The 12,539-nt window shown below is 35.5% G+C and overlaps 1 protein-coding gene across 1 annotated transcript in view; it reads right to left on the bottom strand.

Moving 5' to 3' along the window:
* Positions 1 to 12,539, bottom strand: part of PRKX (protein kinase cAMP-dependent X-linked catalytic subunit) — a 56,878-nt gene that overhangs the window by 29,289 nt on the left and 15,050 nt on the right. The gene's annotated exons all lie outside the window — the stretch shown is intronic.

Below are 12,539 nucleotides of genomic sequence, written 5' to 3'. Positions count from 1 at the left end.
GACCCTTTTAAAAAAAAAAAAAACAAACAAAAAACAAACAAAAAACCCCACCACCAACAACAAAAATCTGCTTGTAGTGTTGCATTGTTATATTACATGGAAACAGAAGATTTCAGGCACCTTTGCTTTGTAGTTAATGTATTCCTTTTTCAGTTCACTCTTAAAAATATAAAAGGAAAATAAAAACATACTGACTTTTAAATAATGTATTATGTATTCCTCATTAAAGTTCCTTTTAAGTGCACTGCACTCAAGACAATTATACATAACTGAACTGAGTATTTCTTTTAGTTTGAAATGAAGTTAAAAGTAGCACATTTAGCCACACTTCTATTTGAACTGCAGCACAGTGTTACACATTCGAAGATGAACACACATTTCAGCTCCCTGGGTGGCTGCTCATTGTTTTTTCAGTCATTAAACAATGCCATCTAAGTTCCATTAGAACAGTACACCAGATATTTTTAATCCTATTCTCTGACAGAAAAATGTACCACTATAAAGGATACTTGGCAGTCGAACTAATTGCCTAACTTGTAAAAGGTCACATTCTTGCTTAGAACTGCCTTCCAAAAAAAAAAAAAAAACCAAACAAACAAAAAAAAAAACCCCACAAACTTAAGCTCACAATCACCTTCTCCTTTGCATGTACCCTAGGAAGGTAGCCCATAGACCTGTTTCAGTAGTAATAGCTGGTATGTCAGCTGATTTCAGATTGTGCTGACTGGTTACGATCAAACCGTACTGCAAGGCAGTTTTCCAAGATGTGTAGTGGGTGCAGGGAGATGAGTATGTATGTGAAAGGAAAGATTTTTGGGAGAGAGGTAGAGGTGAGAGATCTAAAAATGAACATCCAAAACTGCATTACTTGGGGAGGGAAGAAAAAACAAGATAATTTTTACCTCTAGTAGGTTCAAGAAACTTGAGAATTTTTTTTGTTTTTAAAGTTTGTTTTCTGTATGCATATTCTCACTTAAAATATTTACATTTTATTTAACAGTTATTCTTTCCAGTCACTTGTAATACTGTTTAAAACATGGCATTTACTAAAAAAAAAAAAACCAAAAAAACCCAAAAAAACCCACAAAAACCAAAACCAACCAAACAAACAAAAAAACCCCCACAAAAACCAAAAATACTCATATCACAAACTAGAAACTAACAACTTCAGCAATCCAGTTTTATGGAACTTGCAGCTCCATTATCAACACAACTTTCAAAACCAGCTTTCGAGATAAGACTTCTCACTACACAAATCCACCAAGGATTACAGTTGTCCAAGCACAAAAGATTCTATCAAAGCAATTTTACGTTCCCACCTGTCCTGAGTTACAGTTCTTTAACCATGAAAACTGTAAACAGGTCTCAGATAAAGCTTGCTTTTATAGTGAAGGCACCCTGGAAAATTTATCATGCAATTAAATCCTTTACCAATGCAGTCACATTACATGACTATACCTGTAAACAACCTTATTTTCACGGTTCTAGGCTTCTGCAGTAAAAAAACCAAACCAAAACAAAACAAAAACCAAAACTATACAGAAAGAAGGCCCGAAAGCTTCCAAGCAGAGCTATTTGTTCAAGGTACTTAAAACACTTTTTCTTTAAATCTTTATTGAATATGTAGACAAAAAGCTAACAAGTTATTTCAGACTTAGGAGTTGAAAGTTGAGTTCAGAGTGAAAACATTGTCAAGAATTACTATAGTCATATCGCACACCAAAACGAAAATAAACTTTTCAGACTTCCAAACGTGGACTCAAGGAAATTAATAGTACCAATCCCATAAGTAAATGCTAGTTTTATATGCATTTTGATACTTGCAGGAATAAAGCGCTTCCACAGACATACTCAATAGGGAAGTCAGAAGTGAAGACATACGTAAGGTGTTCCTAGGTCTCTTGTGATCTCATGTTTCGTAACTTGTTCTACTTATCCTAGAAATTTTTATTTTAGCATGCTTTAATTTTTCATCATGCTGTTTGACTAACTTTATAAATGGCACTGCTTAGAAATAATAACAGTAATAACAAAAGCAATCACAAGTTCCATCCATTTTCAAATCAGGACTTGTAGGGGATTTCTTTAGCAATAGTTCTAACTGTGGAAACACAGCCTCTTTAAAAATGTCTCCGCCAGAGTGGCAAAGCCTAGCAAGCTATTCCAGAATAGTGACAACCACCTAGAGAGCCTCCAGGAACACCAGAAGACCACACAGACAGGCAAGAACATCCAACCTCCCTAACCAGTTTTATTGTAGAACTGATTGCCAGGCAGTCTTTTTTCAAAGGTCTTTTGCCTCATTTCAAGCAACTATGGAAATTAAGATGACAATACAGACCAAGAAGCCATTTAACATTGGTTTTCTGACGTCTCTTCTCATAATATGAATTTTCTCCCATTCAAGTCTTCTTAGAAAATCCATTTAGGCCATCAGTTGCTAGTGACAGTACGCAGACCCACAACCATCACCCTTCCAGCACTTTTGACAAACAATGTGTGCTCTTAAAGCTCTACAGAAAAATTAATAGTGATGTTCTGGAATTTACTTACACCACTTAAGCTGTTCAGTCAAGCTCCTCTCACTGCAAGAGAAGCAAAGAGCAGATGTGGCGAGTAGTACATCATTTTTCAATCAAGGGAAAAAAAAAAAAAGGAGAAAAAAAGAAAGACTTTGACTACATGGGGCTATTAACAAGAAGGAGCAGGGCAACTTGCTGAAACTCAATAGCAGTTGTATAAAGTATGCAAATGAAGTTTAATTTATGACTTTGCACAGCCACATACAGGACTAATTGTTGAGGGGTTTGCTTTTTTTTTTTTTTTTTAAGCTTAGTCAAGTCTTCAGACAATCAGGTTAAACTTTGCACGCAAAGATGACTACAATTCAATATCTCAGTTCAGATTTTTGGTCTGATCTCCGGCTTGTGCTTTGAGCCATTTCTGCAAAGACTTTCAAAAATTATCTTCCTTGCAATTTGGGGAAAGGGAGGAGGAACAGGACGGTCAAGGTAGGAAGCTGCAAGAAGGTGTTATTCCGGTAGTTTAGCAAAGTCAAGAAAATCTAGGTGTTTTGTAAAAACAGGTTTTATTGTTGTGACTAAATGGAAATTCTGCCCCTCACATTCACGGAAAGAAAACTAAAAAATTGAAGTAGCAGAGTGACAGCATGTAAGATGGAGGTCCAGCTCCACAAACTTGAGGGAAGTTTTTCAGAAGCAGAAGAAGGCAGAGTTGCTAGTCTTTTATTAAAGCCCCGCCACCTTCTGCCCTCCAGGAAGGAGACACTGAGCTCATGGAACAGTTTCTGTTAATCCCTGTGAAAGAACTGTTTGATTTTTCGCTCTGATCACCTCAGAGCTCAGCTGTATGAAACACCTAAATTTGACCTTCTCTGACAAATAAGTAAACATTCCTTAGGATTTCCTTAAAATAGAAACATTCTGTACTTGCCCATCTTGCACATAATAATGAAAGGAAATACAGTGTTTACAGATTGCACAATATTCTGCTGACATTTGTTTAATGTTTAGTTCAAACCAGAACTCCAGGGACTGTGTACCATTCTGGACAAGTCCTGGGATCTAGCAAATACTATCCTGCTGAAGGCAGAGCAATGGCTACGCACACGTGCACATCCCTACCTGTCTCTCTTTATCATAGCAGGTAACGCTGCAGTTTTAAAGCAAAAATGTGCAAGGGTCTGAAGGAGGATTTATAGTTTATTTGTACACTTCCCTGCTAAGGCATACAGCAAACGAAGGTTTTCAGGCAGCAGTAACAAAAGCAAGTCAAGAGTGCCTGTGCTATTTGCAACAGGCAAAACAATTCAAGATTTTCAGGACTAAATGGGCAAACAAAATAAAACATGCAAAATGTTAACTGATAATCCAGCATAATCTGTTTACAACAGAAATAATACAATTTTTGGATCCCATTGCAAATTTAATGTGGTTGCAGAACTTGAAGGAATGCCAGCAGTCTTCTGAATTAGGTAACCTTCTCATGTTGAACACACATGAATGGAGTAGGCCAAAAACTGCAGAGGACCAGCTTGGCCTAGGTACCAAACACAAGAAGGGCATTCTCAGGCTTACAAAGCAAGCTGGATTCCCTAACGCCATGCCAAAATACCATAGCCAGCTTCCAGGATTTTACTCTCTTTGAAGCCTAGTAGAAAAGAATAAAGAATGTGGGAATATTTCTGACATAATTTTCAATACTTTTGATGCTAGAAAAACCTATCCTGCCACTTTTGATCAGCTAAAACAACTGAGTGAGTAGTCATGTAGTGACTGTTTTGCTATTGATGTAGGTGACTAATTTAATGCTCAGTTTACCTCTTTATTTGCTCCCATTAATTAGGCCCAGCTGTTCCAGCTTCCCATCCTTTTAATCCCCAGCTCTTTCTTAAAACCAGGTTTGCCTTGCTCAGATAGATGCCATCTGTTTTAATGAAGAATAAACTAGGTCATGTGAGATCCATGACCCTGAGGGCTGCTTTCTGAGTCCCAACGGGGTTGGTCCTGACTTCCACAGATGCCTACAAAAACATCAGATATATTTACTTTCATTTACAGTTAGAAGAAACATTTCCTACTGTGTCACATACTAGTCTTTATCGGTAGCCACAAGCACAACAGACTTAATTCTGTTGAATTCTGTTTCATTCTGGAGAAGAGGAGGCTGGGGGAAGGCCTTATTGCTCTCTACAGCTACCTGAAAGGAGGTTGTAGTGACGTGGGAGTTGGTCTCCTCTCCCAAATAATGAGTGACAGAACAAAAGGAAATGGTCTCAAGTTATGCCACAGGAGGTTTAGATTTGACAACAGAAAAAGTTTCTTTACTGAAAGAGTGGTCAAGCAGTGGAACAGGCTGCCCAGGAAGTGGTGGAGTCACCATCCCTGGAGGTGTTCAAAGAATGTGTAGATGTGGCACTTCAGGATATGGTTTAGTAGGCGTCATGGTGTTGCACTGACGGTTGGACTTGATGATCTTAGAGGTCTTTTCCAATTATAATGATTCTATGAATATCAGAGATAAACTGTGTGAATTGTATCAGATTACAAACTCACTACTGAACGTCAAATTTGTCTATCATTTAATCTCTGTCCCATCTTGGGATGGAACTTGAACAGCCCAGCAATATATGTCTTAAAAGGGGGAGTGGTAGTTGTCAATAATTCTTGACAAAGGAGGGGAAGAAGTGGTACAGCAAAGGAAACCAGCCTGCCCAAATAGACTGGTAATCAGAATATTAACGCTTGAGAAAAAGATACGGGGAAACCACACATGAGCAACTGTGGGCTTCTATAACAGAAGATGCGGCTGGCACATGAACAGGACAACACAGAACAAGGATGACTATTTTGGACATCATAGTAGCCAAGTTCACTATTTTTCCCCAACCAGTGCCAACGGCAAATGCCTTGCAGATGACCACTCAAACCTTCTCAAATTCAGTGTCTTTACACTGTTCTACAAACCAACTGTGGATTGCTCACCGAAACTCTTTGACCACTGCTTCTACACTTCTGAACCAGCTGAAGTTGAAAACAAAGTAGCAATGCACGTTCAAAGCACAGGCCAGCTTTTGACTCAAAGATGCTCCTGTAAAATAACTTCTACCTCTTTGTTGCTTCCAGATTCCAAAGACCTGATGTATTTTCAGGTTCTTTCTTACTTAGTATACAAGAAGCCTATAACAACACACCACTAAAACTACGCTTAACAATCTGGAATTTGGTATAGTCTCTTTTCAACTTTGCACAAGATTTGATATGACAAAGAGTACCGAGCAATTGTATCCATAACTCTCGTTGTTGACTCATCCATTTACATCTTTCTGAATTATAATCCTTAAGAATTAAGAACACAGGAATAACCAGGCTAATTAATACTCATCAGTCAAAGTTCCTGTTTTTCACATAGTTCAGAGACAGGTTCTTGATTTCCAAAAAGTGCCATTAACAGAACGCCCATGATGGGAGTTCCTTTCTAATTCCAGGTTGGGTTTTTTGTTTTTTTTTTTTTTTCTGGCTCACAACTTATTTGGTCCCTATAAAAATACTGTAAATATCAGGATGTCTTTAAATAAAATAAGCAGAATCCTTGGAAGTTTCTCCTCTCTCTTTATTCTTTATTTATTTTGAAATACAAGCGACCAATAAGTAAATGAGACCAGAAAGTCATCAGCCTGCTGGTGATAAGATAACCCTTAATCTTTTCTGTCTCTAAAAAGCTCTTAGAACATTGAATTTAAGTGCATGTCCATGTCCCTCCACAAAACTTTAACATCTACAACCTTCAGAACAATTCTCCTAACATTGGTATTTCCTGACTTGATTGTTCAATGGTATTTTTGTAACTCTTCCCATGCCTCCCACTACCTGTGATTTGTGACACGCTGGTATTAAGAATATGAACAGATGAGCAGATGAAAAGTTTTTCCTCTGTATTGAAAACAGGACATTTCAAAGTCATTATTACTCCTACTTTTACCTATTTAAATATTGCATATGAAGTGACGAGAAGCCTCAACTGCAAAACAGTAAAGATGTAAACATTTTATAAAAACAGCTCAAATAGAAGCCTTTAAAGATGTACTCCTTTTCAAACCAGAAACCAGGCTCTATACTACTTTTGGTGAACTAAATTTAGGAGGCTTGTTGAAAAAGAGTATTTTAAATGACACCAAACCTCTAATAAAAGTAAAGTGTATCAATCTGTATTGATCTAATTTAAAAAAAAAAAAAAAAAAAAAACAAAAACTTGGTCTATCATGTTTTAAAAGAAAAGCACAGTTCAGCCAAGAATTGGGCACCTGACTGGCTAGCAACACATTCCAAATTAAAAGACTAGGAAGTATTAAATTATATATTTAATTTTATAAGAATTTCAGGTAATTAAAGTATTATCAAAAAGTGTCACTTTTTAACAGTTGGAAAAGAATCTGTAAATTAGAAGGCCGACTTTGGACTTTTTAAAGTTATAAAATGTCATTCAAGTCCTGTTCAGAGAATTGCTTCTTTCAGGTAGGGAGAGATTAGAATAGGCATGTTAACTGAGAGCTTCTTGGAATGCAAATATTAAAGAGAACGATTTTATTGTGAGGGGTCCCTCCCACCAAAAAAAAAAAAAAAACAAAAAAACAAAACAAAACAAAAACAACCTCTCTCAAACAACGAAAGTGAGACATACAAAATCAAACATCTAGCCACTTCCTGTCCATTAACTGGTGCTAAAAATTCCCATCAAGTTTAGATTAATTCAAGATTCTTTCTAAATGAATTTGTGCTCAAAGTTGATCTTTTGCTTTAATTATTTTTTTTTTCTTTAAGTGTTTAAAAATACTATGAAGCAGCTTCCTTAAAATGAAACCTAAAACAAATTGATGGCAATTTAGGCTAAAAGTTACTCTTTTAAATAAGGTCTGTTACACTTTCGCTTACCACAATAATACATGAACGCATCACAAAGTAACCAGATTCAGGCAGAGAAGGAAATCAAGAGATGAGTCTAGTATTATTCTAGGTATCATTAAATCCCTGATTTTAGGCTACAAAATTCCTTTTGATGGTTTAAAAAAAAAAAAAATTCAAGTACTATGACAGAAACATTTCATATTACAACTCAAAATGATGAATCCTGATTTCTCTTCAGATACTGTTTAATTTTGGGTCTGCTATTGTGAATACATGGCTCCTACTTCTTGAGCTGGGATTAGTACTACATTCAAAATTTTGAACTGGATGTCCCAGAAACAGTGTAAGCCAAAAGGGATTGAACTCTAATCTTCTATGAAGATCAACAACTTGCAGTTTATCCCAGGTAGCACATACAGGATGAATTCCAGTAAATCATTAATACATTATTTTTCACTTATTCTATTCTGATGAGGAGCTAGAAGTGCTCTCCAGTTATTTTTTTTTCCCCTTCCTCCCAACGAAGTTAAGAAGAAAGATAGTAAGTAAAACCTATGCAGGGATATACTAAATTGGAAAAATCAGCTCTGTTGCAAAGTTTAATTCCCACAAGCAAATCTTTACCCAAGAGACCAGTAAAGCTTTCTCTCTCATCATCTATCAGTACTTCTGTCTTCACCTTCAGTTTCCCTGTTTACAGTAAGCACTTACAAAATTATTTGGCTAGTTGCTTTACTCAAACTCAGCACAGAGATACTTAGTTCGGTTTTCCACAAAAAGGCTGTGTCACGCAGTCAAGGACAGTCTTAAAACATTTTCAAGTAACTAACTAAAGGAAACAGTCATTAAGGTCTTAAAAGTTTAAAACAGCACCTCTGTAGAAGATACACCACAGTTCAGGTACTTAATATATTGTTCCAGTAGCTTTTGCTCTGTCAATTGCTACAGTTAGAACATATTAGTTCCTATATGCTGCTGCAAAAACACTGTGTGGACAAAGTTTATAATTATACCCAAAGAAAACAGAAAATCTTAAAATAAAGTTGACCAAACAACCACAAAACATGGCTGTGCCGAAAACTCATGTTCTCCTCTAAGAAAAATAAATAAAAATAATGTTTTGATGACTAAGAAACAAACACTTACAAATGCAATAATCCGTGACGGATTTAAAGAGTCACTTTGTTCCACAGAAGTTAAAGTTACATGAAGCCTGATAAAGATCAGAGATATATGCAGCAGCATGGGTCAAAACTTGAACAGCAGCCCCCTCTGAACTATGTGAAGCTAAACAGAAGTACTTACTAGGTATCTAACACTCAATTAGGCACTTTGGTTTTCAACCCAGAAATACCTGCCTCTACACACTTCTAGGATTTTTACATATTCAGCATATTTTTGTCTGTCCTGAAACTCAGCTCTTGTAGATTTCTTTCTGTGTTTTCTCAGGAAGAACCACTTGATGCAAGTCGTTCTCACATTAATGCAAAGAAAGTATCAGGCTTAATAGCCTTGACTGTGTCCTTTTAAAAAGTAAACAGAAAAAACTTGTTAAAGTACAAAGGTTTATTATTGCTGAACGAATGTAATAAAAGACACATTGTACTTGACCAATTTCCTCCTTCACCAGTGCTGGACAGAAGCCTTTGAGGGACCAGTACCTCTTATAATACATGCCTTTCAACTACATTTCACTTCCATGTTCATCTGAAGTAGTACTAAAGAAGAACCAAATCGAGGAGATACTTTGCATAGTGCAGAAAAAATTATTTTAAAATACTTCTGAAACAGATTATCTTTTCGTTACTTAATAAGGTATTTTCACAACGCTTTTAAAGTATAAGATTGAAGAGTACATTATGTGGAAGAGGTCTTGGATGAAGACAGATCAAATATTTTGACTTAATGTAAATACACGCAGCACATTTTAGTTCTCTCGTATGTTTGATGAAATAGCTGAAGAGGCAACTAATAAAAAACAGTTCAAGATTGCCTATTCCCTGCTATTTTGTGTGTTACTGCAGAACCTAGCACAGAAGGCCCTAGTCTGGAAACACAATTGCATGCACTGAAATTAAAGTTCAGTAGTGGCCAAAATCTACTTTTCCAGATTTTTTCAAATTTGACCTTTCACTCAAAGTTTTGACTTTCATTTTTAATATTTCACTGACCTAGAGATAACTCAGGATAACAAAAGGAAAAAAAAAAAAAACCAAACCAAACCTCTGGATATTAACATTGTTGACAAAGCTTGTCCACTGAGTAGTAGTAAAAGGCCTCAAAGCATCAGAAAGTTAATGCTTCACATTCTACCTTTAAATCTTAAGACTGATATTTTTAAAAAATGAAAACTGGAGTTCTTTCTTCTTTCAAAGACTGAAGATACCCACAGAGGACCACGTAGCCTCATACAGTCTCTTTATGGTTGGACACTTAAGATATACAATATTTTATTGCATGTCCTGAATATATGTCCTGAAAAGCTGCCATTGTTCTTAGCCTGTTGAAATTTATGGTGGGAACTTACAAAACAAAACAAAAAAAAAAATGGAAGTCATAAAGTCACAGGCTAACAGAGTACAAGCAGTAACTGACCAGCTCGTTTGTACCCAAAACACAAGCTGAGAGACGTATCTCCAACTTTTAGGCAAACAACCAATAGCCTCTCCAGACACCCTGAGTTGGAACTTCCTCACTTACTACAGTGCTTACCTTTGGATGAGACAAATGGAATCCTTTCCAAATCAGAGAGAAATAAAGGCACTTCTATATTCAATTGCGCAGTTTTACACATTCAGTTTATGAACTCAGAAGTACCTATTTCCCTCTGCTGACTATAAAGTGATTCTACATGTGGATGTTTGATAGTCATTTACACTACATAGGTCTATACTCAGACAGAATAAATTAACCTCAAAGTTACATGGTCTGACAAGTGCATGTGAGATTTCATGACACGGAAATTATTGACACAGAATATGCTAATTTGTATAAGGAATTACACATTTATAAGGTTTAAAAAAGAATTGTTAGCAACTCACAAAGTTCTTCATACATGTTACCAATTCTATGCCAAATGATACCTATACAACTTTGTAATCCTCAGCACTGTGACTCAAATAAAACTTACTGGCACAGTATCACAAGTGTGTTATTAATAAAGTCAGCTCATACATCTAGCAACTCTTTAAAAATATTGATATATTTAATAAGCAGATATTACACACAAGAAGAAGAGATACAGTTTTTACAAATAATCACAGCTTAAAACACATCCAACTTGCAAGCTTGCATTTATCCATATAATCTGTAATTTTACATATGCTATTCAAGTTTATACAGAACAAGAGAGTCTTCGAAGGTACTTAAAACTACCGTTGTAAGCACCTTACACTTGAGCTGTTACACAGACAAAACCAGGAAAATATTTCTGATACAACTAAGCCCTTTTCTGAAAATTTTACTTAGTTTGATCTTTGTTTTGAATGGGTTGTACTGAGTACTAGAGATTTTATTATAATATGCACATAAGACTCAGTGTTGTAACTATTGCAAAATACCTTCCCAAACTACTTCAATAATTTCCTTGCATCTATAAATTATGAACAGTGTGCTGGCCCACTGAGACCCTGTATTCTATCTTCCATAAATTAAGTTCTACAAAATAAAATCAAGCTACAAGTCAGTAAAAATCTTCTCCTAAAACACCATTTCAATCTAGGACAAGCACTGAAAATGGATTTATTTTTGGTTAAGGGTTAACACACTGAGAATTCACAAGTGGAACAAAGTATTCCTCAAAGGCAAGGCTTTGTTTATACTTACAAGGCAGTATCAATTGATATTCCTGGGAGACTACAGAGTAAAGATGTATTATGTATCTAGAATTTACTTCATGTGTTCATTACCTTTTCAAGTTCTCTCATATTTTACTATTTAAAAAAAAAAAAAAAAGTGTAACACTGTCCAAGAGAAGGTGATGAAATCACTATTGTCTGGCAATAGAATGGATATAATGATATTCTCCACATAAAGAGCTCTTATGTGAGAAAGTAAATCTAGAATATTCAAATAAAGCTATATCTGATATGGAACAAATACGCTAACATAAGTGTTAATTTTCAGATCTCAGTCTCCACATTCCAGTCTCGAATATCAATTAAACATTTCTGAGGAAAATCTCTACAGTGCCCAGGAATTACATTACTGATAGAAGTAAAGACTGAAAATATTCTTTTTAATTAATAGCTAATGTTAATGAAGACATGCCAGTGTTAATTAACAGTTACATTTAATGTAAATACTTAAATACTCTAGCAGAAAAGGACTGTGGTCTTCAAATTTTTCATGCTATTTAGGATTGTAAGGACTACTACACTGTTTTTTCCCTATAATGTGGAAAAAATAAGTCTAAACTAAAGTAAAATTTTACTGTTTTCTAACTTCAGTTCAGCCTACTAAGCGACTGAAACACAGAATGGATAGATAAGTTTTTCCTATTTTTGCTATGTAGCTTAACAGGAAAGAAAAGTCCTTTTACCAAGTTTACACAGTTACAAGCCAACTGTTGTTGTTAGTTGTTTTATACACACACTTTCCTTTCCCTCTCGTCTCCAAACTGGGATCCAGTCTGTCTCCAGTATTATACCTCTGAATATCATACCCAAGAAACCATCCAAGCCAACAAATAAGACTTCAGATAGAAGGTTGTACATAATTGACAATTATTTAAATGGACGAAGATGAACCAGGGTGAGAACATTTGAGAATTTATGGAAACAAATATCCAAACAACCTACAAATAAATTCCTTTCATGAAACAGTCTGGATTTTTGAAATGACTATCAAGAAACAAACTGTACAAGAAAACAAAATCAAGTGGAGAATGAGTTGCTACAGTCAATACTAAAGTAAGTTTCAGAGGCTATGGCATGTATCATAATAATCATAACAATAGGATTCATTTTTCAACACTAAGGATATATTTTTTGGCTGATATGAGATGGTCGTTTTTGTGGAGACATTACTTCTGTAGAATTTTTCTTTTTAAGCATAAAATCTTCTAAAGGTACAATATTTATTTTAACACTATTTACATTAAATGTAGCTTGCTAA

This window comes from Chlamydotis macqueenii, chromosome 1, assembly GCF_036417535.1.
Source record: "Chlamydotis macqueenii isolate bChlMac1 chromosome 1, bChlMac1.mat, whole genome shotgun sequence".
Classification (NCBI taxonomy): Eukaryota; Metazoa; Chordata; class Aves; order Otidiformes; family Otididae; genus Chlamydotis; species Chlamydotis macqueenii.
This window is presented reverse-complemented; position numbering and strand designations above follow the sequence as displayed.